The 26,761-nt window shown below is 49.4% G+C and overlaps 1 non-coding gene across 1 annotated transcript; it reads right to left on the bottom strand.

Annotated features, from left to right (window-relative positions):
* Nucleotides 1-20,536: 20,536 nt before the first annotated feature.
* Nucleotides 20,537-20,662, bottom strand: LOC138832715 (U6atac minor spliceosomal RNA). Its single transcript, XR_011373654.1, has one exon. It is a non-coding gene; the product is annotated as a U6atac minor spliceosomal RNA (small nuclear RNA).
* Between the last annotated feature and the right edge of the window lie 6,099 nt (nucleotides 20,663-26,761).

Below are 26,761 nucleotides of genomic sequence, written 5' to 3'. Positions count from 1 at the left end.
AAGGGCTTATTGTAGCATGAGTTTAGGTTCCTAAGTTTGGAAGCAACCATGGGCAAACTGCTTTGCTCTTGGAAAACATCAAACATTCTCTTCAATTATGCTTTGTTTTGCAAGGCTTGGGGCTTGAATTCTAGGCCTAGGCACTGTCTCTGAGCTCCTTTTGCTCAAGGCTAGCACTCTACCACTTGAGCCACAGCCTCAAGTCTGGCTTCTTCTGTGATTAGCTGGAGATAAAGAGTCTCATGGACTTTCCTGCCTGGACTGGTTTCACACCACGGTCCTCAGCTCTCTGCCTCTTAAGTAGCTAGGATTACAGGTATGAACCACTAGGGTCTGGCTATCTGTATCTTAAGCACATACCACACATGAAGAAGCACTGGAGGCTTTTGGGGCTTCTTTGCAATAACTTAATACAAATTTAATAAACTCTGTGCATGTATATTAATAAATAGACTGTTAGCTGGGTGCCAGTGACCCACATCTATAATCCTAGCTATTTAGGAGGCTGGGGTCTAAGGATCCCAGTTCAAAGGCAGCCATGGCAGACAAAATCCAAAAGCCTCTTACTTCCAATTAGCCAGTGAAATGACAAGTGGAAAGGTATAGCTCAAGTAGCACTAGCCTAGAGGAAAAATATCAAGTAAGAGTGCAAGTCTCTGAGCTCAATCCCCAGTACTAGCACAAAAATACATAGTTAGGTTTTTATTTTATTTTTTTCTTTTTTGTTTTTTTGCCAGTTGTGGGGCCTGAACTCTAAGCCTGGGCGCTGTCCCTCAGCTCTTCAGCTCAAGGCTAGCACTCTACCACTTGAGCCACAGCGCCACTTCCAGCTTTTTTTTCTGCTTATGTGGTGCTTAGGAATCAAACCCAGGGCCTCCTGCATGCAAAGCAAGCGCTCTACCACTGAGCCACCTTCCCAGCCCAATATAGTTAGGTTTTTAAAGAAGAGGTTGCTGCGTAAGAACAACACCACACACGTGGTATTCAGATAAAGGGTAAATCTTGGGGTTGTTACAAATGCAGATTGAGTGCACAGACTTCAGGGTTTTATTTTTTTCTGTTGGTCATAGGGCTTGAACTTGGGCCTGGGTATTCTCCCTCAGCTCTTTTTTGCTCAAAGCTAGAACTCTACCACAATGCCACTTCTGTTTTTTTTTTTTTTTTTTTTTCTGGTGGACTTTCCTGCCCAGGCTGGCTTTGAATGAAGATCCTCAGATCTCAGCCTCCTGACTAGATAGAATTACAGGTGCGAGCCACCGGTGTCCAGCTTAAGAATTTTAATTGCATACATTCTTGGTGACCATGTAAACCAATTATCGTTGTGGGCAGCATTGGTAATTTTAATCAATGTCCTTAAAAATATTCATATGGTACTAGGCACTGATGACTCATGCATGTACTCCTAGCTATTCAAGAGGCTGAGATCTGAAGATCATGGTTCAGAGCCAGCCAGGACAGAAAAGTATATGAGACTCATATTTCTAATTAACCAATAAAAAACTTAAAGTTGCCGGGCACTGGTGGCTCACACCTGTAATCCTAGCTACTCAGGATGCTGAGATCTGAGGATCGTGGTTCAGAGCCGGCCTGGGCAGGAAAGTCCATGAGACTCTTATGTCCAACAAACCACTCAGAAAACTGGAAGTGGTGCTGTGGTTTAAGTGGTAGAGCACTTGCCTTGAGCTGAAGAGCTCAGGAACAGTGCCCAGGCCTGGAGTTCAAGCCCCATGACCAAAACAAAAAACACACAAAAAACAGAAAAACTGACAGTAGATCTGTGGCTCAAGTGGCAGAACACTATCCTTGAGCAAAAAGCTTAGGCACAACACTCAGGCCCTAAGTTCAAACCCGCAGATCAGCACACGCGCATACCCCCCCCACACACACACAAATGTTAATATGAATAAATAAAATATGGGATATGGCACTCAGTGGAATATTATTGGACACTAAAAAGGAAAAAAAGACTGGGAATGTGGCTTAGTGGTACAGTGCTTGCCTAGCATGCATAAAGCCCTGGGTTCAATTCCCTAGTACCACATAAACAGAAAAAGCCAGAAGTAGCGCTGTGGCTCAAGTGGTAGCCTGCTAGTCTTGAGCAAAAGAAGCTCAGGGACAGCGCTCAGGCCCTGAGTTCAAGCCCCAACACTGTAATGAAGAGAAGAAAAAGGAGGAGAAGAGAAGAGGAGGAGGAAGAGAAAGAGGAAGAGGAGGAGGCGGCAGCAGCTTGAGAAGAAAGAGGAGGAGGAGGAGGCATAGAGCAGGAGGCAGCCTTAGTGCTCAGGAGTGTTCCTACTCTTGGCTAGATCTAAGGAGGATGGGAAAGTGGTGAGCACCCAGGCAGCAGTCCACAGCACAGCACCTCTGTTCATCACGCTTCTTCAGAGAGTCAGGTCTGTGATGTACATTGTATAGTACCTGGGTACTCATGGTGACATAAAGCTTTATACTGCTCTGGGGCATCTCCAAGCAAGTTTGTGGATACTTACAGCAGTTGCTTAAAGAATAAATGTCGTGGGCTGGGAAGGTGGCTCAGTGGTAGAGTGCTTGCCTTGCATGCATGAGGCCCTGGGTTCCATTCCTCAGCACCACATAAGCAGAAAAAAAAAGCCGGAAGTGGTACGTGGCTCAAGTGGTAGAGCACTAGCCTTGAGCTGAAGGGCTGAGGGACAGCGCCCAGGCCCAGAGTTCAGGCCCCACGATCGGACCAAAAAAAAAAAAAAAAGAATAAATGTCAGACATCCTAAAGATACAGAGGGCAGCTGTGTGCTTCACCTCGAAGAGGATATGTTAGCAAGGATGAGTTATGGGAATGTTGTCAATATGTCAAAACACAATTATCACTCTATGGTAAATAGAGCTGTTACAAGTTGACCAAAGCCAAGTGCCAGCCGGGCGCTGGTGGCTCACGCCTGTAATCCTAGCTACTCAGGAGGCTGAGATCTGAGGATCGCGGTTCAAAGCCAGCCCGGGCAGGAGAGACCGTGAGACTCCTATCTCCAATAAAACCACCAGAAAACCGGAAGTGGCGCTGTAGCTCAAGTGGTAGAGCGCTTGCCTTGAGCTGAAGAGCTAAGGGACAACGCCCAGGCCCAGAGTTCAAGCCCCATGACCGACAAAAAAAAAAAAAAAAAAAAAAGCCAAGTGCCAGCGGCTTCTACCTGGAATCCTAGCTACTCATAGCTACTCAGGAGGCTGAGATCTGAGGATCCCAATTGAGAACCAGGCTAAGCAGAAAAGTTCCTGAGACTTTTTTTTTTTGTCATCATTTATAGGTCTTGAACTCAGGGCTTGGGCACTGTCCTTGAGCCTCTTTGTGCTCAAGGCTAGTATTCTACCACTTGAGCCACAGGGTCACTTCTGGTTTTCCAGCGGTTACTTGGAGATAAGAGTCTCACAGGCACTTTTCTGCCCAGGCTGGCTTCAAACCAGGATCCTCAAATCTCAGCTTCTTGAGTAGCTAGCTAGAATTACAAGTGTGAGCACCAGTGCCTGGCTAAAATTTTGTTTTTGAAAGAGCATCTTGGGCTGGGAATGTGACTTAGTGGTAGAGTGCTTGCCTAGCAAGCATGAAGCCCTGGGTTCCATTCCTCAGTACCACATAAACAGACAAAGCCAGAAGTGGCACTGTGGCTCAAGTGGTAGCGTGCTAGGCTTGAGCAAAAGAAGCTCAGGGACAGTGCCCAGGCCCTGAGTTCAAGCCCGACTGGCAAAAACCAACAACAACAACAACAACAAACAAGAAAGAGCATCTCATCTGACCTCAAATTGGGCATCCCCTGCCTTACCCTTCTGAGGACTGGGATTACAGGTATATACCACTGTACCCAGCATTTATTATTATTTTATTATTATTTTATTTATTTTATTTCTGCTTATGTGGTGCTGAAGAATCGAACCCAGGGTCTCATGCACGCAAGGCAAGCACTACCACTGAGCCATCTTCCCACACCAACATGATTATTATTAATGAAGACAGAAATGACCAACTCTTTTGGCAGGAGATAGATGACTTCAAGTTATAGATGAAATTTTAGATCCTGAAATAAGAGATGCTCTCTCTTTCCTTAGGAATCGTGGACTTAGAAACATGAGACAGTCAATAAGAGCCTGTTTGAAGACTTTCATAGAATGTGAATGCCCTGCTTTCAAGGAAAACTGTTCATTGCACGTTGGACTTTCTAGTTAAAAGGCTGACCTCAAACCAGGCTGAAATGTGTCTGCTTATAACTTCCACCTATTGATCCAGCTGCAGCCCAGGGCAGCTATGTAACAAACGGAATGTACTTCCAGCTGCCAGCCCTTTTGAAAACTTCCTACAACTTCCTTCACTTTCTCTCCAATGAGCTACACACTTCCTGTTCTGAAAGGTGACCATTCCAGCATAAGACTTTGAGATTCTCTCCATCATGGGCCCCTCCTCTGAGGACTGTCAGTTGGGCAACCTTCCTGCTGAAAATGAGCACCCACATCACAGTGTTTGGGTGTGGAGTATCTTAAGCATGAGCGATGGAGGGAGAGAAGGAAGGAGGGAAGGAATGCTGTAGTTATAGTTAGTATAACTTTATAAAGGAGAACTAAAGTCCCCACCCCCATGTTTTTGTTTTTGTTTTTTTGCCAGTCCTGGGGCTTGGAACTTTTCCTGCCTCAATACCGCCTGGCTTTCTCTTCATCGGCTACCTAATGAAAGCTACCTACTTAATATACCTTACAGAACTCAGGGCCTGGGCACTGACTCTGAGCCTCTTTTGCTCAATGCTAGCACTCAATCACTTGAGCTTCAGTACCACTTCCCAAGGCTTCCTGCAGGCTAGGCAAGCACTCTACAACTAAGCTACATTCCCAGCCCCTGGCAATAATTCTTTTTTTTTTTTGGTCGGTTGTGGGGCTTGAACTCTGGGCCTGGACGCTGTCCCTCAGCTCTTCAGCTCAAGGCGAGCGCTCTACCACTTGAGCTACAGCGCCACTTCCGGTTTTCTGGTGGTTTATTGGAGACAGGAGTCTCACGGTCTCTCCTGCCCAGGCTGGCTTTGAACCGCGATCCTCGGATCTCAGCCTCCTGAGTAGCTAGGATTACAGGTGTGAGCCACCAGCGCCCGGCCTGGCAATAATTCTTAAATGCAGCATCATGACAGATATTCTCTCACAATGTAAAATCTTTCAGACAGTTCCATTACTTGATACCATAAAGACAAGTAAGCTTTGGTTTTTATGATTAGATGAAAAAAACGAGGGGGAAACATTATTAAACTTTACTTTAAATAACAGCCTGTTTTGGTCTTCCAGAAGACACTTGAGGTAAGAATTTCTAGACAACTAGCAGCTTGCCCTCTGGGGAGGGCCTCAGGGTCCCCTTTATCAGACCAAAAGTCTCCAGAATGGCCCTTGGCAGTGAGGGTGGGAGGATCAGGTGTGAAACAGAGCTGTGGGCAGATCCTGCCCTCTGGCCTGGTCTAGCCTCTTTCCCCTCCTTATTCTGTTTTATTGAAATGAACTTGGATCTGAGCTAGTTAGGCCTCTGTAGACACTCAAAATAGCCAACAGCCTGACTTTTCACTGTGCTGGAGATCAAAGGCAAGGCTTCGCTGTAATAGGTGAGCACACTGTCACACTGTCACAACTCACCTGCTACAGGCTCAGGCACTTCCCCGTGCCCTTGTTCCCAGCACAAACTTCACTCTCGAATCTTTTGGGGTAGACCAAAAGGAGTTTCCCAATGACAGGACCATGGTTTGTCTTTTTTACTATTAGGGCACAGGGGAATAAATTCAGGGCCTCACACACACTTGACAAGCACTCTCCTAGGCTGATGTGCCAGCTGGGCAGGCTTTGAACTGTGATCCTCACATCGCAGCCTCCACAGGAGGTATGAGCCACCAGCAACTGGCTAAGATCCTCTTTGAAAGTGGGTAAACTGAGTCATTGAAAAATAAGTTTGGCCCTCGAGGTCATCAGGTTGGGTGCTGCTGAACTTCCTTAAAATTTCCTTCCCACAGATGTCTGGTGACCAGCCCTAGAGATTAGTTAAGGACATTTTTATTATTTTAAGTAGAGGCCCAACAGGGAAGGCTTGGTTAGACCAGGAGGGAAGAGTCTCCCAGTCTGCTTTGTCAGCTTCAAACCCTGAGGCAAATCACTTGACTTTTCTAAATATTGTTTGCCTCCTAGGAGGAAAGAGGGGTAATGGCCTCTCCAAGCTCTGAAAATTAATGCTTGATATCACCTTATTTTATACAATTTATAAACTTTAATCGACACACATCATATACAAAAAAAAATTGCATAGGTCCTATGTATGCCACCTGTTGAATTTCCAAAACTGAATTTCCAAGCTGAAAACACCAGATTACCAGCTCAAAAAAGGATGGGGGGGGGGCTGGGAAGGGATGGGAAGGGGAAACAAAGGAGGAGGCTACAATGCTTGATAAGAAATGTACTCATTATCTTGCCCATGTAATTTTCACAATAAAAAATAAAAACTTAAAAAAAATGATATTCTTAGCCCCCTAAGTCTCCCCTTTCTGATACTCGCCAGGAAGGGCAGCCTTGATTCCTGCTCTTCCTGCCTGAGACTACTTTTACCCTTTTGAGTCTTATAGAAATAGAATCTCCACATTCAAAACAAAACAAAAAGTACCTTTTGTCTTTCTTTTTGCAGTATCAGAGTTTGAACTCGGGGCTTTAGGCTTACCAGGCAGGTACTCTACCACCTGAGCCACACCCCTCAGCCCTTTCTGCTTTAGTTATTTTTAGGATAGGAGTTAACATTTTTGCCCAGACTGGCCTAGACCTCCATCCTCCTATCTGGCTTCCCACCATAGCTGAACCGACAGGCTTGTGTGTCACCCCACGGTGCAGCCCAGCCTCAAGAGGGGAATTTAGCTACACTTCCTTCCGAGAATATCTGCATAAATTCTTTGGAATTATCTAAGTGGGAAACTGCTTCTCCTCCCCCTCCACTGACAGACTTTGTATTTCTTTGTATTATTATGGATTATTTATGGAAATTTCATACCTTGCATTAAAGCCCATTCATTATTTTTGTTGTGCAAACTCTTCCTAAGTGGTTGTCTACTGGCATTCCAGAGTTCTTCTGGGTTGGTCTCTATGTGTGTCTTAAGTCTCTGGTCTTTGAGCATTTACTTTTTGGCATTGCAAGGTGCTCCAAGCTCATCCTATTTCCTGCCCAGCCCTAGAAGCAGCCATTTGCATTTGTTCCAAGAGTGATCAGGTGGGTTTAGATTCAGCTTTTTCCGTGGAGATGCAAGCCTTCCTGGGGGGAGGGAGGCAGGAAGGGAGGAAGTAAGCCGGGCTTAGTATCTGATGCAAGTTGGCCCTTTGCAAACAATTTGGAATGCAGTTCAAGGTTTTTCTGGGGATTCTCTCCCTTTGGTTGGATTCTGAGGGCTCTCCCAATTTGGCCTTGTTTTTTATGATTCGAGTGGCAATCAAGCCACTGTCCCTTCTCCCAAGTGGCTCCAGTTGCTTTAAGCCACTTTCTCTACTCACTTCTCTTGACAGATGCAGACCCGCCCCAAGTGAGTCAGGTCAGGAGCTGGGGAAGAGAATTGGAGACATTCTCCTCCCAGGAGGCCTCTGACCCACAAGTCTGGAAAGTGCTAGATAAAGGTAGATAAGCAACCAGCTTGGAGACAGACAGACACACACAGACACACAGACACACAATGAAGTTAACACACACACAATGAAGTTAAGAGGGCAATGGAGCCATTCCCCCTGGCACGGCCTTGTTCAAAGGGGAAGAACGAACAGGGAGGCACTTGGGCAATCCAGAAATGCAGGTCTGAGCTGGCCTGGGGTTTTTTAGGAGGATGAGTACTTCAGAACAAGACCAATTAAAACCTTTTAAAGTAATTGTTCTCCTGCCTTCTTTCAAAGCTGAGCAACAGGCCTGCTCCTTCTCTGCCCCCTCCTTCCAGTCGAACATTTAAAGTGAAACCGAGGCTTCCCTCGGCTGCCTCTCCCCGCACAGAAATGCTAACCCTTCTGGTCACTGGGGGAGAGGGGAACAAAGAAGGGGAAGCTGACCTTTGTTTTGCCTAATCGCTGTGGGCTTTGCCCCCCCCCACCTCCCACCTCCACCAGGAAGGGGAAAGGAGCCAGACAGGTTAGCAGAGCGTAGAAACCAGGTAGTAAAGCCTCCGGGCAGGCGGCACCACCCCAGGACGTCCACTTACTCAGCCTCTGGAGCCATAATAGTAGGGTGGGCAAGGCCTCCTGGGACAGAGCCATAAACTTTACGGCTCTCTGAAATGTGACACATCAGGTTGACCTCACCTGTTCACCTTCATTCTTTGGCTCCCTTTCCTTTGGGATGGGATGATACAAAGGTCTGAAGGTTCTAAAGTAGGGTGAACCATCAAGTTCTCCTTGGAGGTTTCCTCCTGGCCAGAGGGCACCTCATAAATAATGAAACTACCCAGCCTGTGAATGTTGCCTTGACCTTGTGTCTTTGTGATAAATATAACCAGCTCGGTTTAGGGTATGCCATCAGAAAAGCAAACAGAACCTTGTTGTTAATCTCATCACCGCCACCGGGCTTTGGGGAAGGGTCGCAGCGTCCATTCTAGGGAAGGAAGCCCAGCCTCTGGTCTCTGAAATCTCAAGGACGGCCCAGTTGTCCTCCCACCCACCCAGAGGGCACGTGAGCCCCTGGGACAGCCACGGGGCTCTCCGGAGGCCTCGGTGTCCAGGAGTTTCCCATAATAGAGGGCTTGGCTCCACCAAAAGCTATTTTAAGGGATTCCACAAGCCCACCACCATCTCCACCACCCCAAGGTGGAAAATGTACGTAAACCAGTCAAAACAAAGCGACAGTCTCCTAATAAGTATGTTTGGAGTTACCACTGGGGGCCGAGCGGAGCCCAGGAGAGAGCTTAAAGGTTCCAGTGTTCTTCACACACCAGGTAGTTTTAGAGTATTTCAGGACCGACTGCCACCCCGCAGGTCAGACAGGGCGTGGGTTCGCCCGGGTGACCCGGGCCCTCGGGCACCGGAGGCAGGCGCAGCCCAGGCCTCCTCCCAGGTCCCCAGAGCCATCACCCTTCCCTCTCCCCACCGCACCCCGGCCCTGCCCGAGGCCCTGCGACCAGGAGGGAGGGCGGGGTGACTCCGGGGCCTGGGCCCCGGGGCGGGCCAGGAGACCGGCCAGGAGGTGGCAGGAGGAAGGGATCCTCCATCACCCCCGTGTTTGGAGGCCAGGCGGCCCAGGCCGGGGGGCTGGAGGCTCTGTGGGCGGGCTCTGGGAATGGAGGCGCCACGCCGCTCCCCCCACCCAGCGTGGAGATGCTGAGAGAAGGGGTGGGAGGGGCCTCCGGAGTGGGGTGGAAGTGGGGGTCCGCGCACGCGAGAGCCGGGTGCCCAGCCAGACGCTGGGGTGTGCGGCCGGCTGGTGACTCAGCCGGGAGGAGATGGCGGGGGACGGTGAGGGCGCGGGCGCGTGCCCGGCGCCGGGGAGCGGGGCCGCGGAGGCGCGTGCCCGGGAACGGGGCCGCGCCCCGGGGGCCGGCGGGGGCGGGAGCGCACGCACCGCGCAGGCGCCGGGCGGGGACCAGGGCACCACCACGCACCGTCTGCCCGGCGCCGGGTCCCGAGCGCCCGCGCCGCCTCCCGGGGCGCCGATCTCGGGGGTGGCGCAGGTAGAAGCCGGGGTGGGAACGGGGGACACCGCAGAGCTCAGGTTCCAGCCGCCAGGCGAAGTCCGAGCACCGCGCTGCGGGAGCCGAGGCTCCCCTGCCCCCCCCCCCCCACGGCAGCAGCTGCTCCCGCAGCTGGAGGAAGTGGGGCCCCGCCAGCCGGCGAGGCGGGGCGGCCGAGCGGGGCGCGGGGAGGCGCCCGCGGCGGGGACTCGGCCGGGCGGGGCGCGGGCCGCTGCGCCGCGGTGGCGGCGGCCTCCTGTAAACCCTAATGACTGCAATCTCGCCCGTCTGCGCCGCTGACTCACGCGGTGACCCAGCCTCCAGTCACCCGGAGGCCTCCCCTCCCCCGCCCTCTGGCCTCAGTTTCCCCGACTGCGGAACAATGAGGCCACTGTGTCGTTATTCATTCCTGAGAGCCCATTCACGGCGAGCACCGCCGCCTCCCCGGGGAAGGGACCGAGGCGTCCGGCTTTTAATTATCCCTGGTGGGGTCGGGGGCGGGGAGGCCGAGCCCGGCTGGATAATTGAACACAGGGACTGTTCCCAAGTCGGAGCTGTGCTGGGAGCCGTCCTCCCCACCGTCGTCTAAGTTTACCCCTTCCTCCCCACTGCGGCTTGAGCAGTAACCAAGTGACTCACCGCCTCGGCTGGGCAGTTGGTGCCTCCCCCCACCCCCCTACCAAATATTGCCTTTTAAAATCCGTTTCCTTAAGCGTTTACTACGCGCCGGGCCCTGTGGGGGGTGGGGTGGGGCCTGGAAGATTCAGCTGAGCTAGACACAGGCCAGTCTGTCACTGGAACCACCAGGAAGCCAACGAGATCACTGCTTATGTCCTTGAAGTCAAAGGCTCCAAATGCTGAATTGGCGAGTGAACCTCAGGTACATTGTGCTAAGGCAAAGGAGCCAGACACAAAATAACACACGCTGTATAAACTCCTCTAGGCCAAACCCTGGAAAAGAGGAACCTAATCCTTAGTGTACCACTAGCCTAGGTTCTCTGCTGGGAGGGGGCTGGGGTAGAGTTTGGGGAAGTCCTTGATTGGCTGGGAAAGTCTTGATCGACTTGGCTATGCAGATGAATAGTCTTGCCCAAAGTCCTCAAAAGCTACCCTGAAGTGCTAGGGCCTAGCAAGCAGGAGGCCCCGGGGTCATTCTCCAGGCTTCAGTGCTCAGGATACGGGCGATAGGGGGAGACATGGACAGAAAAGGAAGGCAAACAAACTGGGTGCGTTTTATTCTGTATAGATTATACTTTAAATTGGCTTAGGATATTAGGGTCTCAGCAGTGGCTTAGTGGAAATCAAATGGCAAATCAGCGTTTTGTATCATTCTTATTCGAGAATGCTTTAGAGAAGTAAAATCTGAATTGCACACATCTCTTAGAGAAGGGGTAAGGGGGGAGGTTTGTTGCTTATGGGGGACTCTGAAAAGCAGGGCTGTATGCAATATTTCCAAAAATCTTACAACAATCTCCAAACATTATTTCTATTTTACAAGAGCAGACTGAAAGAGATAAAGTAATTTGTCTAGCCACCCTAAACTTTCCTGCAGATGCTGCTAAAGGGACTGACCGCATTCCTCAATGGATTTAAGTTTAAGTGACCTGTGTGTGTGTGTGTGTGTGTGTGTGTATGTGTGTGTGTGTGGGGTGTCCTGGGTCTTGAACTCAGGACCTAGGTATTGCCCCTGAGATTTTTTAGTGCTCTACCACATGAGCCACAGTTCTATTTCTAGCTTTCTTCTTGTTAAAGATTAAGAGTCTCAGCCAGGCACTGGTGGCTCACGCCTGTAATCCTAGCTACTCAGGAGTCTGAGATCTGAGGATCTCCGTTCAAAGCCAGCCCGGGCAGGACAGACCATGAGACTCCTATCTCCAATAAACCACCAGAAAACGGGAAGTGGCGCTGTAGCTCAAGTGGTAGAGCGCTCGCCTTGAGCTGAAGAGCTGAGGGACAGCGCCCAGGCCCAGAGTTCAAGCCCCATGACCTACCAAAAAAAAAAAGAGTCTCAAGGACTTTCCTGCCTGGGCTAGCTTTGAACTGTGACCCTCAATCTCAGCTTCCTGAGTAGCTAGAATTAAACCTATGTGTGACACCAAGGTTTGAGAGTCAGGACCACCAGCCTGGACTTAGGAAACAGCATGGACCCTTTGTAGGTGAGTGACCCAGACACCGCAGTAACCTTACTGTCCAGCCTAGGTTCCCGGACTACAGCAGGGCTGGGCTTTGCTGGCCTTGGACAGCCATGACCTCCGGCAGGTGCCTCCTCTGGAAATACCTTGGTCCTGTCTGTGAAAGGGGAAGGAGTTCTGAATTCTTCCAGGACCTGCAAGTCTGGAACATTTGAAAGGGCAGCCAGGTTAAAGGACCAAGCAGTTTCCATGGTTGGAAAAGAGCAGCATCTGGTAGGGGGTCGCCCTTGCTGGTTGCTCTGTTGTTCATTGTATGCTCATGGGCAGGTGCTGGTGGAGGTGGGGAATGTGAGAAGGAAGCTTGAAGGAGCAGGATTAAGAGATGTGCTAGGGGCTGGACATTCCCCGCCCATGCTGATACTCTTGTTCCCTTCCTTATGAGGCTACCTCTGCTGCTGGGCAGCTCTGGTTTCTAGAATACCAGTTGTCCTTCTAGACACATTTCTTGATCCATATTCTTTCCTGACCATAACCCCCTAGGGAACATGTTCCTCTCAGATTCCTCCTTCCTGTCTGTCTAGTCCTTTCCCTTGGGGTAGGTTGAAGGAGGGGATGAGATTATTGGAGGAAGTGACACAGCAACATGCACTGTACGGCTGGGAATGTGGCTTAGTGGTAGAGCTCTTGCCTAGCATACATGAAGCCCTGGGTTTGATTCCTCAGTACCACATACACAGAAAAAGCTGGAAGTGGTGCTGTGGCTCAGGTGGCAGAGTGCTAGCCTTGAGCAAAAGAAAAGCTCAGGGACAGTGCCCAGACCCTGAGTTCAAGCCCCAGGACTGGAGAAAAAAAAATTGTATTCATAAACTGCTTTGTTCAATGGCACCACCTTTGTACAACTACTTAAAGTTAAAAAGAAATGGGGGAGGTGGGGTGGGACTGGGAATGTGGCTTAGTGGTAGAATACTTGCATAAAGCTCTGGGTTGAGGGGCTGGGAAGTTGGCTCAGTGGTAGAGCGCTTGCCTTGCATGCCTGAGGCCCTGGGTTCAATTCCTCAGAACCATACAAGCAAAAAGAAAAAAGCCGGAAGTGGCGCTGTGGCTCAAGTGGTAGAGCACTAGCCTTGAGCTGAAGAGCTGAGGGACAGTGCCCAAGCCCAGAGTTCAGGCCCTGGGTTCAGCTCTGGGTTGGATTCCTCAGTACGGTATACGTAGAACAAGCCAGAAGTGGTGCTGTGGGTAAGTGGTAGAGTGCTAAACTTGGGCCAAAGAAACTCAAGAAGCTCAGAAGCTGAGGGACAGTGCCCAGGCCTGGCAAAAAGAGAGAGAGAGAGAGAGAAAGAGAGAGAGAGAGAGAGAGAGAGAGAGGAAGAAGAAGAAGAAGGAAGAGAAGGAGGAGGAGGAAAGGGAAGGGAAGGAAAAGAAAGGAAAGGAAAGGGAAAAAGAAAAAGCCTTTCCTGAGCCCACTAGAACCCCACTGGCCCATTCCTATGACCACACTCATGCTAGCTGGCAGGTAGCAGGTAATGGCTGAACCATGTGACACTGAGCCACTCCATGTTTCTAGTTCTAGGCAGGGACCCTCTTACCTCTGCTCCACAGCAGAGGAGATTCCACCCTCCACACCAGGACACACCCTGCTTGTACCACATGCTGCATGCATATAACACAACCATGCACATCCCAGATATCTTGCCCGCACGCAAATATATATATATATATATATATATATATATATATATATATATATATATATATATATATATATATATATATATGCTACTGCTTCCCAGAGACCTCCCAAGCACAAGGTACAGGTGCCCAGCTCTGGGTTTCAGTTCACAGGCCCTGGGTATGGCTGGGTCGCCTGAGGGAGGAAGGGCATCTCCTGGCCTGCATTGGCTGTGGCTGTGGCACCCCAGCAACACAGCACCTTCCCCCTGTTTCTAAGCCTTAGATTGTGAGAGGTCAGGCCCCTGAGGACACCTAGCCCTCCCCACTGGAAGGCCCTGTCCAGCTGGTTCCCCACCCCCAGGTCCTAGCAATGTCAAAGTCATGGTCATGCAAGCCAATGTCCGTATGCAACAGAACCACAGCAGGAGCATGCTTGGATGCTCTGGGAGCCTGGGGTGAGGGGTCGGTATGCAGGGAGAACTTCCTGCAAGAGGTGACACTGAGCAAAGCCTGCTCCTCCAACCACTGAGGTAGCTGCATGCTGAGCTCTGCCCTTTCCTACCACAGACAGGTCTAAGTGTGTGTTAGAGCCTGCCTGGGCTGCAGCCCCAACCTTGAGCAAGGGTGTAGCTTTCTCCTTGGGAGTCTTGTCTGTGGAATGAGATCTCTTCACTATCCTTGCAAGGGCCCAGCACGACTGCCTGCCTATGGCAGGCTCACTTGCAGGCCCGTGTGCCTGGGGAAGCAAGCTGGCTTCCTCCTCTCTGACTAATCTTTTGTCTGTAGCCCAGAGCCCTAGCAGGAATTCCCTCACAGAGCTGTTTCAAGGATTTAAGCCTTTTCATTTGGAGAGAGTTTACACAGCCCTGGGCACGTGCTGAGTGATCACCATGGGCACAGAATACATGGCCATGCTTCATTCACTGTCCTCGCATGGAGGAGGGGCTCACCAAGTGTGCCAGGATGAACATGGCCTTGAATCTCTCCAGCTCTTGAAATGGTTGTCTTTGTCCCTGGGTATGTGCTGTGATCCACCAAGACAGCCAGCCTGAGCCTCAGCTGGAGGTGTGTGTGTGTGACAAGCTGGGACCTTCAGTGAAGAAGTGGGGTCAAAGATGCTGGTCCGTCCCTGTCCCTGAGAAGATGTGGAGGTGTGGCTTCTCATGGTGACACTCTTATACTCTGTGGGTTCTTTCTCTTCAGATTTGTTTTGTTTTGCTTTTTGTAGTTTTAGTTGCTGGTCCTGGGACTTGAACTTGGGTCCTGGGCATTGTCTCTGACAATGGCTCAAGGCTACTGTCTACCTCTTGAGCTCTAGCTCTACTTCTGACTTTTTTGGTGGTAAATTGGAATGAGTCTCCTGAACTTCCCTGCCCAGTCTGGTCTTGAGCTGTGATCCTCAGATTTTTGCCTCCTACAGAGCTAGGATTACAGGTGTGAGTCACCTGTGCCCAGACTTCTTCAATTTCATTATACACACCCAGAACCATGTGGTCATGGCTAAAGCAGTTATACCTGGAATTTCACTACACCCTTTGACCCAACAGTTCTATTCCTAGGTGTATACTTGGAAACAAAAGCATTGGTCCTCAGCTGTAACCAGATTACACCAGTGATGACTAGTATCATCCAGTCATCTCAGAAACTCATCAGGGGTACTCACCAGTAACTAAAAGGTAGAATGCCCACTGGTGGTGAATAATTAAGCAGAATAGTGTCTTTTCCTGAAGCAGCATATTATTTGACCCTAAAAAGGAAGAACATGTTGATACAACTTATGAAAGCATTAGGGTAGTTGAAAAAAGTCACATTGCATTCATTTTACTTTGTTTTATTTATTTATTTTTGTCAGTAGTGGGGCCTGAACTCTGGGCCTGGACGCTGTTCCTCAGCTCTTCAGCTCAAGGCTAGCACCCTACCACTAAAGCCACTGAGCACCACTTCTGGCTTTTTCTGCTTATGTGGTGCTGAGGAATCGAACCCAGGGCCTTATGCATGCGAGGCAAGCACTCTACCACTGAGCCACCTTCCCGGCCCTTAAATTTTTTTTTATTGTTGCTAGGTGTTGGTGGCTCACGACTATAATCCTAACTACTCAGGAGGCTGAGATCTAAGGGTTACAATTCAAAGCCAGCCCATGAGACTCTATCTTTTGTTTTTTTGTTTTTTTTTGGGTCCGGTTGTGGGGCCTGAACTCTGGGCCTGGGCGCTGTCCCTCAGCTCTTCAGCTCAAGGCTAGCGCTCTACCACTTGAGCCACAGCACCACTTCCAGCTTTTTTCTTTTTGCTTATGTGGTGCTGAGGAATCGAACCCAGGGCCTTGAGCATGCAAGGCAAGCGCTCTACCACTGAGCCACCTTCCCAGCCCCTGAGACTCTTATCTTTAATTAACTACCAGAAAACCAGAAGTGGCGCTTTGGCTCAAGAGGTAGAGCACTAGCCTTGAGCTGAAGAACTGAAGGACAGTACCCAGGCCCAGAGGTTCAAGCGGCATGACTGACAAAGAAAAAAAAAATATTATTATAAAGGTGATGTTCAGAGGGATTACAGTTACATAAGTCAGGTAAAGAGTACATTTCTTTTTGGATAATGCCACCCCCTCCCTCTCCCAGTACTTCCAGCTTATGAGTGTTTAGAGATAAAAATCTCACTGACTTTTCTGACTGAGCTGGTTTTGAACCTCCATCCTTAAGATCTTAGTTTCCTGAGTAGCTAGGGTGTATAGGTGTGAGCCACCAGCACCTGGTGAATTTATCTAGGGATTTTATTTTTACTTTATTTTTGTGCTAGTCTTGAAGCTTGAACTCTGGTCACTGTTCCTGAGCTTTTGTGCTCAAGGCTGGTGCTCTTCCATTTGAGTTGCAACTCTACTTCTGGCTTTTTTTTTTTTTTTGTCGGTTGCTGGGCTTGAACTCTGGGCATGCTCTCTACCACTTGAGCCACAGCACCGCTTCCGGTTTTCTGATGGTTTATTGGAGATGTGTCTCATGGAGTTTCCTGCCCGGGCTGGTTTTGAACCAGGATTCTCAGATCTCAGCTTCCTGAGTAGCTAGGATTATAGGCGTGAGCCACCAACGCCCAGCTACTTCTGGCTTTTTGGTGGTTAATTAGAGGTAAGAGTCTCATGGACTTTCCTGCCTTGGCTGGATCTTGATCTTCAGATCTCAGCCTCCTTAGCTAGATTAGGATTACAGGCCAGTTATATACTTTGTTGTTGTTGTTGTTGATCATGAGGCTTGAACTCAGGGCCTAGACACTGTCTCCTGAGCTCTTTTGTTCAAGGCTAGTGCTCTACTACTTTGAGCCATAGCTCCACTTCTGGTTTCCTGGAGGTTAATTGGAGATGAGAGTCACAAATCCTTTTCTGCCTGGGCGGGCTTTGAACTGCCATCATTAGATCTCAGCCACCTGAATTGCTAGGATTATAGATTACAAAGCCTCCAGTGCCTGGGTTAGTTATATACTTTGAATGAATTGAATGATAGGTGATTTAGATCTCAATGAAGCTGTTGAGACAGATACATAGATAAAAATCAATGCAGTTCTTTCTGTCCAGAGCATTTATCTTCTTGATGCAGTGACTACACACAAGTGGTCCTCTCTGGGGTGGGGACCGAGCAGTGATAGGCTGAGCTTTGCACCTTCCCAGCACCTCTCCACACGCAAGGCCACCCACAGACTGAAGTCCCTGTCCCTTTCCTGAGTCCTTATACACATCCTAACCTTCCCCACTCCTGACCCCCAACTGGCTGGAAAGCCTACTCCTTGGTGAGTGCTGGAGTGTGTGTGTGTGTGTGTGTGTGTGTGTGTGTGTGTGTGTGTGTGTTGGGGGGGTAACAGCAGCACCTCCCCTTGTCTCTCCATCTTTCTTAGCTCAGCCCCAGCGCCTTGCCCCTCTTGGGCTCCCTGGCGTTTTGTTTAGTTACTATGGAGATTGTGGTCATTTGGTTGTCTCTTTCCCCAGCTGAGCCTAATTTCCTAGAGACTGTCTCACACCTGGTTTATTCTTGGAACAGACTAGGTGCTAAATAAATGCTTGTTGAGTTGATTTGGATAACAAGATACTTGAACTGCACCAAAGAGTGAAAGCCTTCTATCTGAAATGTAAAACTCTCAAAGCAAATACTATTATTTTTGTCTCTACTGAGTCCTTACTTAAATCCACATTTTTAAGTTTGCAAAGTAACTAAGGAACCCATTTGAGTTAGAAGTAACTCCGTGTATTTTCTAAACGCATTCCAGTTGAACTGGATTAAAATTAGACCCATGCTTTTTTCCAAGCTGAAAATTTCCCAACACAAAGACTTGAATGTCTAAAGGTCTGTGTTGGGGACTCGGGTTGTCACCCTGTCCTGCAGGCCAGAACCCACTCCTGGTCCTGAGGACTCTGCGAGCCTCAAGTCTCAGCCCCTGGAAGCTTTTCCTGGTCTCTGCAGACGGGCTGCAGCAAGCGGCTGGGACCAGTTTTGCCAAGGTCACACAGGCAAGACCTGAGCCAGGTCTGCCCCTGCAGCCTTGGCTCTTACCCACTTTCCCAGGTGCCTCCACGGCAGGAAAACCATCTGCCAAAGAAATTCCCCTAAGATGTCACCATAAAAAAGGCTTCTGGTATTAGATGTCCCTGGGGTTTCCACAGACACTTCCTTGGGAATAGCTGTTCTTGTAAAGAGCTCACTCTAATGGGGCCCTGTCTTTCTTTTCCTTTAATCACACCTCACTTCCAAGCTTTTGATAGAAAGCACCTGCTATTGACTTTGTGTTTCGGTGGGAGCCTCCAGTGCCAGCCCTCCTCTGGCCAGGAGGAGCCTGGTTCAGCACATTTAATGGGTGGGAAGTGTGCTCTATGTTCTTTCTGTTTTGGTTTGGTTTGAGTGGTACTGGAGTTTGAACTCAGAGCTTTGTACTCTCCTGCTTGCTTGCTTGCTTGTTGCCTGGCACTTTATCACTTGAGCCACACCAGCCTGGCTTTTTGCTGGTGATTGTGGAGATGAAATCTAGAGGACTTTTCTTTTTCGGGTCCGGTCGTGGGGCCTGAACTCTGGGCCTGGGTGCTGTCCCTCAGCTCTTCAGCTCAAGGCTAGTGCTCTACCACTTGAGCCACAGCGCCACTTCCGGCTTTTTCTTTTTATGTGGTACTGAGGAATCGAACCTCAAGCATGCAAGGCAAGCGCTCTACCCCTGAGACACCTTCCCAGGGGTTTTGCATTCTTAATGAATCTCCTCAGGGACTCAGATGCCACACGCCACACCGCTCTGAGTATCTTGGGAGGCAAGGAGGACTTGCTAAGCAATGGAAGGAAACACAGAGAAGGAAGGCATGACTGTCTCCTGTACCCCCAAAAAAGTATTTTACAAAATAATCTCTTCCTACCTGGCACACAGTAGGTCTTAATAGTTGCGAGTACAGGGCTGGGAAGGTAGCTCAGTGGTAGAGTGCTTGCCCTTGCATGCATGAGGCCCTGGGTTCGATTCCTCAGCACCACATAAGCAGAAAAAGCTGGAAGTGGTGCTGTGGCTCAAGTGGTAGAGCACTAGCCTTGAGCTGAAGAGCTGAGGGACAGTGCCCAGGCCCAGAGTTCAGGTACCATGACTGGCAAAAAAAAAAAAAAAAAAAAATTGCGAGTACACTATAGTAATGGATGATTTCCAGGGCAGTGCAGACCTCCAGTCCTCGGCTTCTCTGTGTAGTGTGGAGCTCTGCAGGGCAACACTGTAGTCCAGAAGCTGAAGCCACAGCCACCTGTGACCATTTAAAGAGCACTCATCTATGGTAGCGCTCAGTAGCCACTAGGGCTCTTTGCTGCTGTACTAGCCACTGCAGGTGTACACATTTCCATCGCTGTGGACCGTCTATGGAGCGCGTGGGTTGGGTGGGTGTGGGTTGAATAGAGAGGAGAAATGGCGGCAGTCAAGAGAGAACTGGAAGCTGGGAGCTGCTAGCTCACACCTGTAATCCTAGCTACCCAGGAGGCTGAGATCTGAGGATCACAGTTCACAGCGTGGGCAGGAAAGTCCATGAGACTCTTATGTCCAATTAACCCCAAAAAGGTGGAAGTGCAGTTGTGGCTCAAGTGCTAGCCTTGAGCATAAAAGCTCAGGGACAGGGCTTAGGCTCAGAGTTCAAGCCCTAGGACACAGAGAGAGAGAAAGAGAGAGAGAGAGAGAGAGAGAGAGAGAGAGAGAGAGAGAGAGAGAGAGAGAGAGAGAGAGAGAGAGAGAGAGAGAGAGAGAGAGAGAGAGGAGAGAGAGGAGAGAGAGAGAGAGAGAGAGAGAGAGAGAGAGAGAGGCAGACAGACTAGAAGAGAGGATGGAGAAGGATGGAGTATAATATCCAGTAGGAGACAGAATGTACGCAATGGGTCACTGGCCTGTGCTGGTCACTAATGCTTCTCAGGGTAGGGACTACATCACTTCTTCCTTCCCAGGGGCCTTCAGGAGAGCTGGAGAGCTTGTTAGCAGCAGAGTTGTGTGCTACACTATCTCCATCCCAGCTCAAATGGAGGAGAAACCTGGAACTCCAATAAAGGAGTATTTACCCCTTACAGAGCCAGATCTGTGCTCAATTTCATGATAAGCCTTGCTTGATCATCCCTTCAAGGGGAGGTAACTTGTGGTCCCTATGTAAACATTGTTCTGCCCTTGACCTTTGCTGTCCTGTCCCTCTGAACTCAGACTCCCAGACAGCTGGGTTTTGCTCTTTTTTCCTCTCCCTCTCCGTACCCTTTGCACATCCCGGGCTTAGTAACAATGCACACAGCAACTTTTTAAAAAATTTTATTTATTTTTTATTGTGAAAATACCATACAGAGGGGTTACAATTACATGGGCAAGGTAATGAGTACATTTCTTATCAAACAATGTTGCCTCTTCCTTTGTTTCCCCTTCCTATCCCTTCCCATCCTCTCCCCCACCCCTCTCCTTCCCCCCACCCCACCAAAGTTGTAAAGTTCATTTCCAACATAACGACTTGTACATCTCATTGTTGCAATGGGTCCACCTGTATCCCTACTTAAACTATTTGTTTTTTCCCTTCCCCTCCACAAATTATACCAACATCAAATACAGTGAAAGCAAAAACAATGGTTAGATGCCACAAAGTAGGTGGCAATGCCTTAACCGTATGCGTGTTGTCAGGCAAGGGCCTCTTCCATCCTTGTCAAGGAGAGTGCTAACCTTCTCTAAAAGTTCGTTTTTCAACATAACGTCTTGTACATCTCATTGTTGCAATGGGTCCACCTGTATCCCTGTTTAAACAATTTTTTCCCTTCCCCTCCACAAATTATAAGAACATCAAATACAGTGAAAACGGGGGTTATACTGTGGGGAGGGAAATACAAAGCAACAAAGAAATCATCTTATAAATGTGTTAGAAACAACAGCAAGCAAGAAAAACCATTTGAGTCCTAACATCAACTTATCTGACCGTTTCTGCTTGTCTCAGACATATACTAGATATTGCAAATAAGGGAAACCATGGGACCTATGTTTTCTTTGGGCCTGGCTTACTTCACTTAATATAATTTTTTCCAAGTCTTTCCATTTCCTAACAAATGGGGCAATGTCATTCTGATGGAGGCACAGAATTCCATTGTGTTTATATACATTTTCTTGATCCATTCATTTACTTAGGGGCATCTGGGTTGGTTCCATATCTTAGCTATGGTAAATAATGCTGCAATAAACATAGTTGTGCTGGTAGCTTTAGTATGGTCTTGTTTGTGATCAGTCGGGTAAATGCCCAAAAGTGGGATTGCTGGGTCATAGGGGAGCGATATATGGAGTCTTTTGAGGAACCTCCATGCTGCTTTCCAAAGTGGTTGAACAAGTTTACACTCCTACTAACAATGTAGTAGGATTCCCTTCTGTCCACATCCCCTCCAGTATCTGTTGTTATTAGAGTTCTTGATTATAGCCATTCAAATTGGGGTGAGGTGGTATCTTTTTTTTTTTTTTTTTTGTGCCAGTCCTGGGCTTGAACTCAGGGCCTGGGAACTGTCCCTGAGCTGCTTTTGCTGAAGGCTAGCGCTCTACCACTTGAGCCACAGCGCCACTTCTGGCTTTTTTCTTTTTGCTTATGTAGTGCTGAAGAATCAAACCCAGGGCCTCAGGTATGCAAGGCAAGTGCTCTACCACTGAGCCACCTTCCCAGCCCCGAGGTGGTATCTTTTAATTAATTAATTAATTAATTAATTTTTTTCAGTTGTGGGGCTTGAACTCTGGGCTTGGGCACTGTCCCTCAGCTCTTCAGCTCAAGGCCAGTGTTCTATCACGAGCTACAGCACCACTTCCAGTTTTCTGGTGGTTTATTGGAGATAAGAGTTTCACGGACTGGGCTGGGAAGGTGGCTCAGTGGTAGAGTGCTTGTCTTGCATGCCTGAGGCCCTGGGTTCAATTCCTCAGCACCATATAAGCAAAAAGAAAAAAGCTGGAAGTGGTGCTATGTCTCAAGTGGTAGAACGCTAACCTTGAGCTGAAGAGCTGAGGGACAGTGCCCAGGCCCAGAGTTCAGGCCCCACAACTGGACCCAAAAACAAAACAAAACAAAACAAAACAAAACAAAACTGGCTTTAAACCACAATCCTCAGATCTCAGCCTCCTGAGTAGCTAGGATTACAGGTGTGAGCCACCGGTGCTTGGCGATATCTTTTATTTTTTTACTTTTCCTTTTAAGTGCCCATCTTGGGGCTTGAATTCAAGGCCTGGGTGCTGTCCTTAAAACTTTTGTGCTCAGAGCTAACATTCTACCCCTTGAGCTATAGCTCCACTTCCAGCTTTTGGGGCTTAATTGGACATAAGACTTTTATGGATTTTCCTGCCTGGGCTGGCTTTGAACTGTGATCTTCAGATCTCAGCCTCCTGAGTAGCACCCAACCACAGTCAATTATTATTGTACCTAAAGTGCAAGTTCAAAGGTTTGACCAAAGGCTCACCAATAAACAAAGAGCTTGTGTTGTGGAATGGTGTTTTTAACATCTATTTTGGCTGCTCAGAAGAGTCTTTCTATTTAAATCTTGCTCCTAGAAGGGTATTTTAAACACACAGAGTTTTGACCAGTTGACATGTTACTCCCTCATTGTAACTAAGAGATTAAGACCTTGTCTCCAGGATGCTTATTTTAAATTACCCATGATGTGATGTTTTTGAAAGTGAGGACAGACCTAGAACTGTCTGTAATGTCTTTACTCCTCCCTTTCTTCTTTTCTTCCTCCTGGAAAAAATAAAGAGTCCTGAGGCAATAAACCTCTAGTCCCAACTGAGAGGCCATTAGAGGGATTTTGGGGGAACAGCAGGAGGGTACATGGCCAATCTGAACCAGCCCTTTCAAGAGCCCCCACTTTAAATTAATTAACTTAGGTGATACAGGGAATAGAACTCAAGGCTATGAGATCTGGAGGCAAGAGCTCTACCACCTGAGCCATGACCTTGTCCTTTTGCTTTTATGTATTTGTTTTTAGGTAAGATATCATGCTTTTGCCTGGGCCAACCTCTGATCTGGGTACTTCTCTCTCTTTGCCTCCTGAGAGGTACTTTCCTTAAACAAACAGGCTTATTTTCCTCCTTCAGTGGTCCAGGCTGCCCCACCCAGAACTCTTCTCTGCAGCCCGAGGCTTTGTCTCCCTTTAGAAGACCAGAACCAACTCTGTCTCTTCAGGGACATGGAAGAGGTGAGAAGAAGAATCAAGAATTCATTTTCCACACCAAACTGGAGTGGGTAGAACAGGAGGAGGGACTAGACAATGAGTAGAAAGAGAAAATAGGTCACATTCCTCTGTGTGTGTGTGTGTGTGTGTGTGTGTGTGTGTGTGTGTGTGTGTGTGTGTCTGTCTGTCTGTCTGTCTGTCTGTCCTTGGGCTTGAACTCATTGGTGCTGTCCTTGAGCTTCTTTTGCACAAGGCTAGTGTTCTACCACTTGAGTCACAGCTCCACTTTTGGCTTTTTTTTTTTTTTTCTGTGATTAATTGGAGATAAGAGACTCATGGAGTTTCCTGCCTGGGTTGGCTTGGAACTGTAATTCTCAGACGTCAGCCTCCTGAGAAGCTAGGATTACTTCGGGTGTGAGCCACCGGTGCCCAGCATCAGGTCACATTCTTGTGGCATAGCTTGTGGGGTTCAAGCTTATCATACTCACAGATGGCTGTGCAAGTACTTTGACTTGTGACACATAACAGGTACTTGTGGCTCACACCTGAAATCCGAGCCACTCGAGATCTGAGATTGGAAGCCAGAATGAGTAGAAAGGTCTGCGAGATTCTTATCTCTAACTAGCAAAATGCCCAAAGTGGAGGTATGGCTCAGGTGGTAGAGTGGTAGCCTTAAGCAACAAGCCAAGTGCGAGTGTAAGTCCCTCAGTTCAGGCCCACTACTGGCACTCCTCCAAAAGACAAAAAAAAAAAAAGGAAGGTTTTGGTCTAGGCCCCAGTGGGGTTTAATTATGTTCTGCTGTGGCATCTTTCCATCTCTCTACTGGCTTTCTGGTCCTCTCTCCCAAGCATCAAATTCTATAGCCGTCCCGCCCGTCCCTGACCCTGTGGCTGTTCTATTTTGACTGGCGAGGCTCAGTTGAACGCATTGTTTGTTGGCCGCCTTGAGGATTTTTCTGCCATAGTTTCCCAGAGGGTCCCCTGCCCAGGCTTGCAGACCTGTGGTCGCTCCTCAGCAACGGACAGGTAGGAGGCTTTAGGCTGCTCAGCCCCCTGGAAGACCTGGACAGCAGCCCTCACCTGAGATCCTGTGGAGAGTAGTCTGTCCGTTCAAGGGAGACCAACTGCAGGCAGAGCCGGAGGTCCCAGGGGAGGCCGACCCCAAAAGTTCCTGTTCACAAACAAAACAACCCAACATCGGCTGGCTCTGAGAAGAAAGAATCTGGCTTCTCTGTAGTTATTATTTTTTGTTCTTTTCAACCAAATATGCTCTCCTCTGTTTTTTCCCTCCACACCGGAAACTCTGCTTCTGATTTTTAACTGTCCTAGCTGGGGAGAGGCAGCTGATTGGCTCAGCAGAGAATTCCACACTGGGTCCATATCCCACATATAGTGGGTCCTTAGGCTCAGGCGCAAGAGACTGGACAAGCCGCGAAGTATTTGTTTTCTGTGGCTTTGCTCAGGCCTCTATTTATTTAATTGAATCTATCTGGCAATGCCCCCCATCACAGGCCTGTTCCCTGCCCAGCCTTAAGGCTGAGACCTGGCAGAAGAGCTTTGCCAAGCTCAGTTTGGGACAGGCTAGCAGCTCAGAGGTTCTCAAACACCGTGCCCCCTGAAGGAGAGCGCGGAGGACCCCCTTCCCCAGGTCACAGAACTGACTTCTCCTGCTGGCACTCTGGCTGTTCCTGTGGGATTCTGGGAAATAGGTGAGTGGGCATCTTAAATGGACAACCTTGACCCATCCATTCACCCCCTCTCTCCACGAACTACCAACAAAGGAAATCCTCTAAGAAGACCAGTGTTTGGGGGCCCCCAGGGAAGGGGCTTATGCAGACTTCAACCAAGGGGACCGGGGGAAAGAGCAAGACCCCTAATCTGCTGCCCCTGTGGTGGCCAAAGACAGGGTGGGCGTGGCACTGGCAGCCAGGCCTGGCTGGGCCTTCACGTGGCAGAAAGAAGAGCTGCCTTTCTAGGTGCTGCTGAGGACTGAGACCCGCTAGCCTGCGGGGCCCCCACCCAGGGGCGATCTCTGTAGAGATGGGCTGCGGCTCCAGTCCAAATATTTGTTGTATGGACACAACCCAGGGTTGGAGCTGATTTGTCTGGTTTCCTCATCCTGAGCTGCGCGCTGGGAGGGGAGCAGCCTTATCACCAGGGGTTTATTGTGGGGCTATGAATAATGACCGCTCTGGCTGCGGGGTAGGGGAGATAGGCTGGGCCAGCAGCCCAGTCCCAGGGAGCCCCTCCTCTGGGCTCTGCCAAATTCCTCCGAGCCTAGTGGATAAGATTAGCGGCTTTCTAGTTCCCAAAGGTCCTGGCCTCAAAGGATTTATTTACTTATTTATTTCAGCATTCCAGTGCTGGGGATGGAACCCAGTCTTGCCGGTGCCAGGGCAGAGCTCTAACCTGAGCTATATCCCTGGTCTCCAGGCACCACCACCACCACCACTACCTCTTCCTCCTCTTCTGCCTCCTCCTCCTTCTCCTCCTCCTTCTCAGTGGTACTGAGGATTAAATTCGGGCCTCATGCTTGCTAGATGGGCACTCTACCACTTAAGCCAGACCCTCAGCAATTTTTGCTTTAGCTATTTATGCTTCCCAAGTAGCTGGGATTATAGGCATGCACCACCATGCTTTACTCCCTGGCCCTTGAGTTCTTAGCTACCTCCAGTCTTCTTTAACTGGACACATGAAGGCTGGAAATTAGTTTTAAGATCCCAGTGAGAAGCCAGGCTAGGACAAGAAGCTCCCATTTGGAGGTGAATCTATTCCTGAATTCTTGGCAACTCCATACAGTTTCTGCTTGTCAACTTCCCAGGCCCATCAAAAAGCCGTGCAGGAAGGAGGACCAGGCCTGACCTTGCTCTGCCTTGTAGCCCATGCCCGGCCAGCCCCTGCCATCCAAGCTAGGTCTCATCTACCCACTGCCAGCCCTATCCATGCAGTCTGAACTATGAGTGTGGCTGGGAAATGGCAGCCTTAGGGCCTTTGGGGATTTGGGGGGGTATGCAAGAGGGACTCCCCAACGCCAAATGTGGCTCCAGGAACTCCCAGTGGGTGTTCACAGTGCTCCTGAGAACTTCAAAGTGGGAAGGCAGGGTCTAAGTCCGTGCCTGTGTTTGCTTCGCATTGTCTGATTCACTGAGGTCTGCAGCCTTGGCCCATGGCACCGACCCGGCCGCTGTAGTCTGTGTGGCCTTTGGCCAGTCACCTTCCCTCTGTTTCAGGGTTCTTGTTTCCCTTCTGGTGAGGTTAGTGCAGAACCATTATGGATGGGCCCAGGGAGAACCCACAGGTCCTTCCAGATCAAGTCATTCCCAAGCTGGGGAGGAGCTGGGGGGGGGGGCGGCTAGACAGGCTCTGGAGCCCAGGGTCAACACAGGACTTTCTAGCACTGAGGCCACTCCTGGGCTCCGAGAGCCCTCCTCCTCTTGGCAGGAGCCACCACGGTGACATCTTACTTTCCTGCCAAGCAGAAGACCCAGCTCTGAATGGTCTGCCTAGCGGCCCTGCTAGGTCCTGATGTAATGCAAGGGCCAATTGAGGCTCTGGGGGCCTTTGTACAGCCCTTGTCTCCCTGGTCCTGGATAGCTGCTCTAGGCTGAAGGCCAGTGTCCAGGCCGTGACCTCTCCCAACACACAGAACCTGGGG

The sequence above is a fragment of the Dipodomys merriami genome, unplaced genomic scaffold (assembly GCF_024711535.1).
Source record: "Dipodomys merriami isolate MVZ:Mamm:240054 unplaced genomic scaffold, mDipMer1.0.p SCAF_2, whole genome shotgun sequence".
In the NCBI taxonomy this organism is placed as follows: Eukaryota; Metazoa; Chordata; class Mammalia; order Rodentia; family Heteromyidae; genus Dipodomys; species Dipodomys merriami.
Note: the sequence above shows the minus strand (reverse complement) of the source record. Positions and strands in the feature narration are given on the sequence as shown.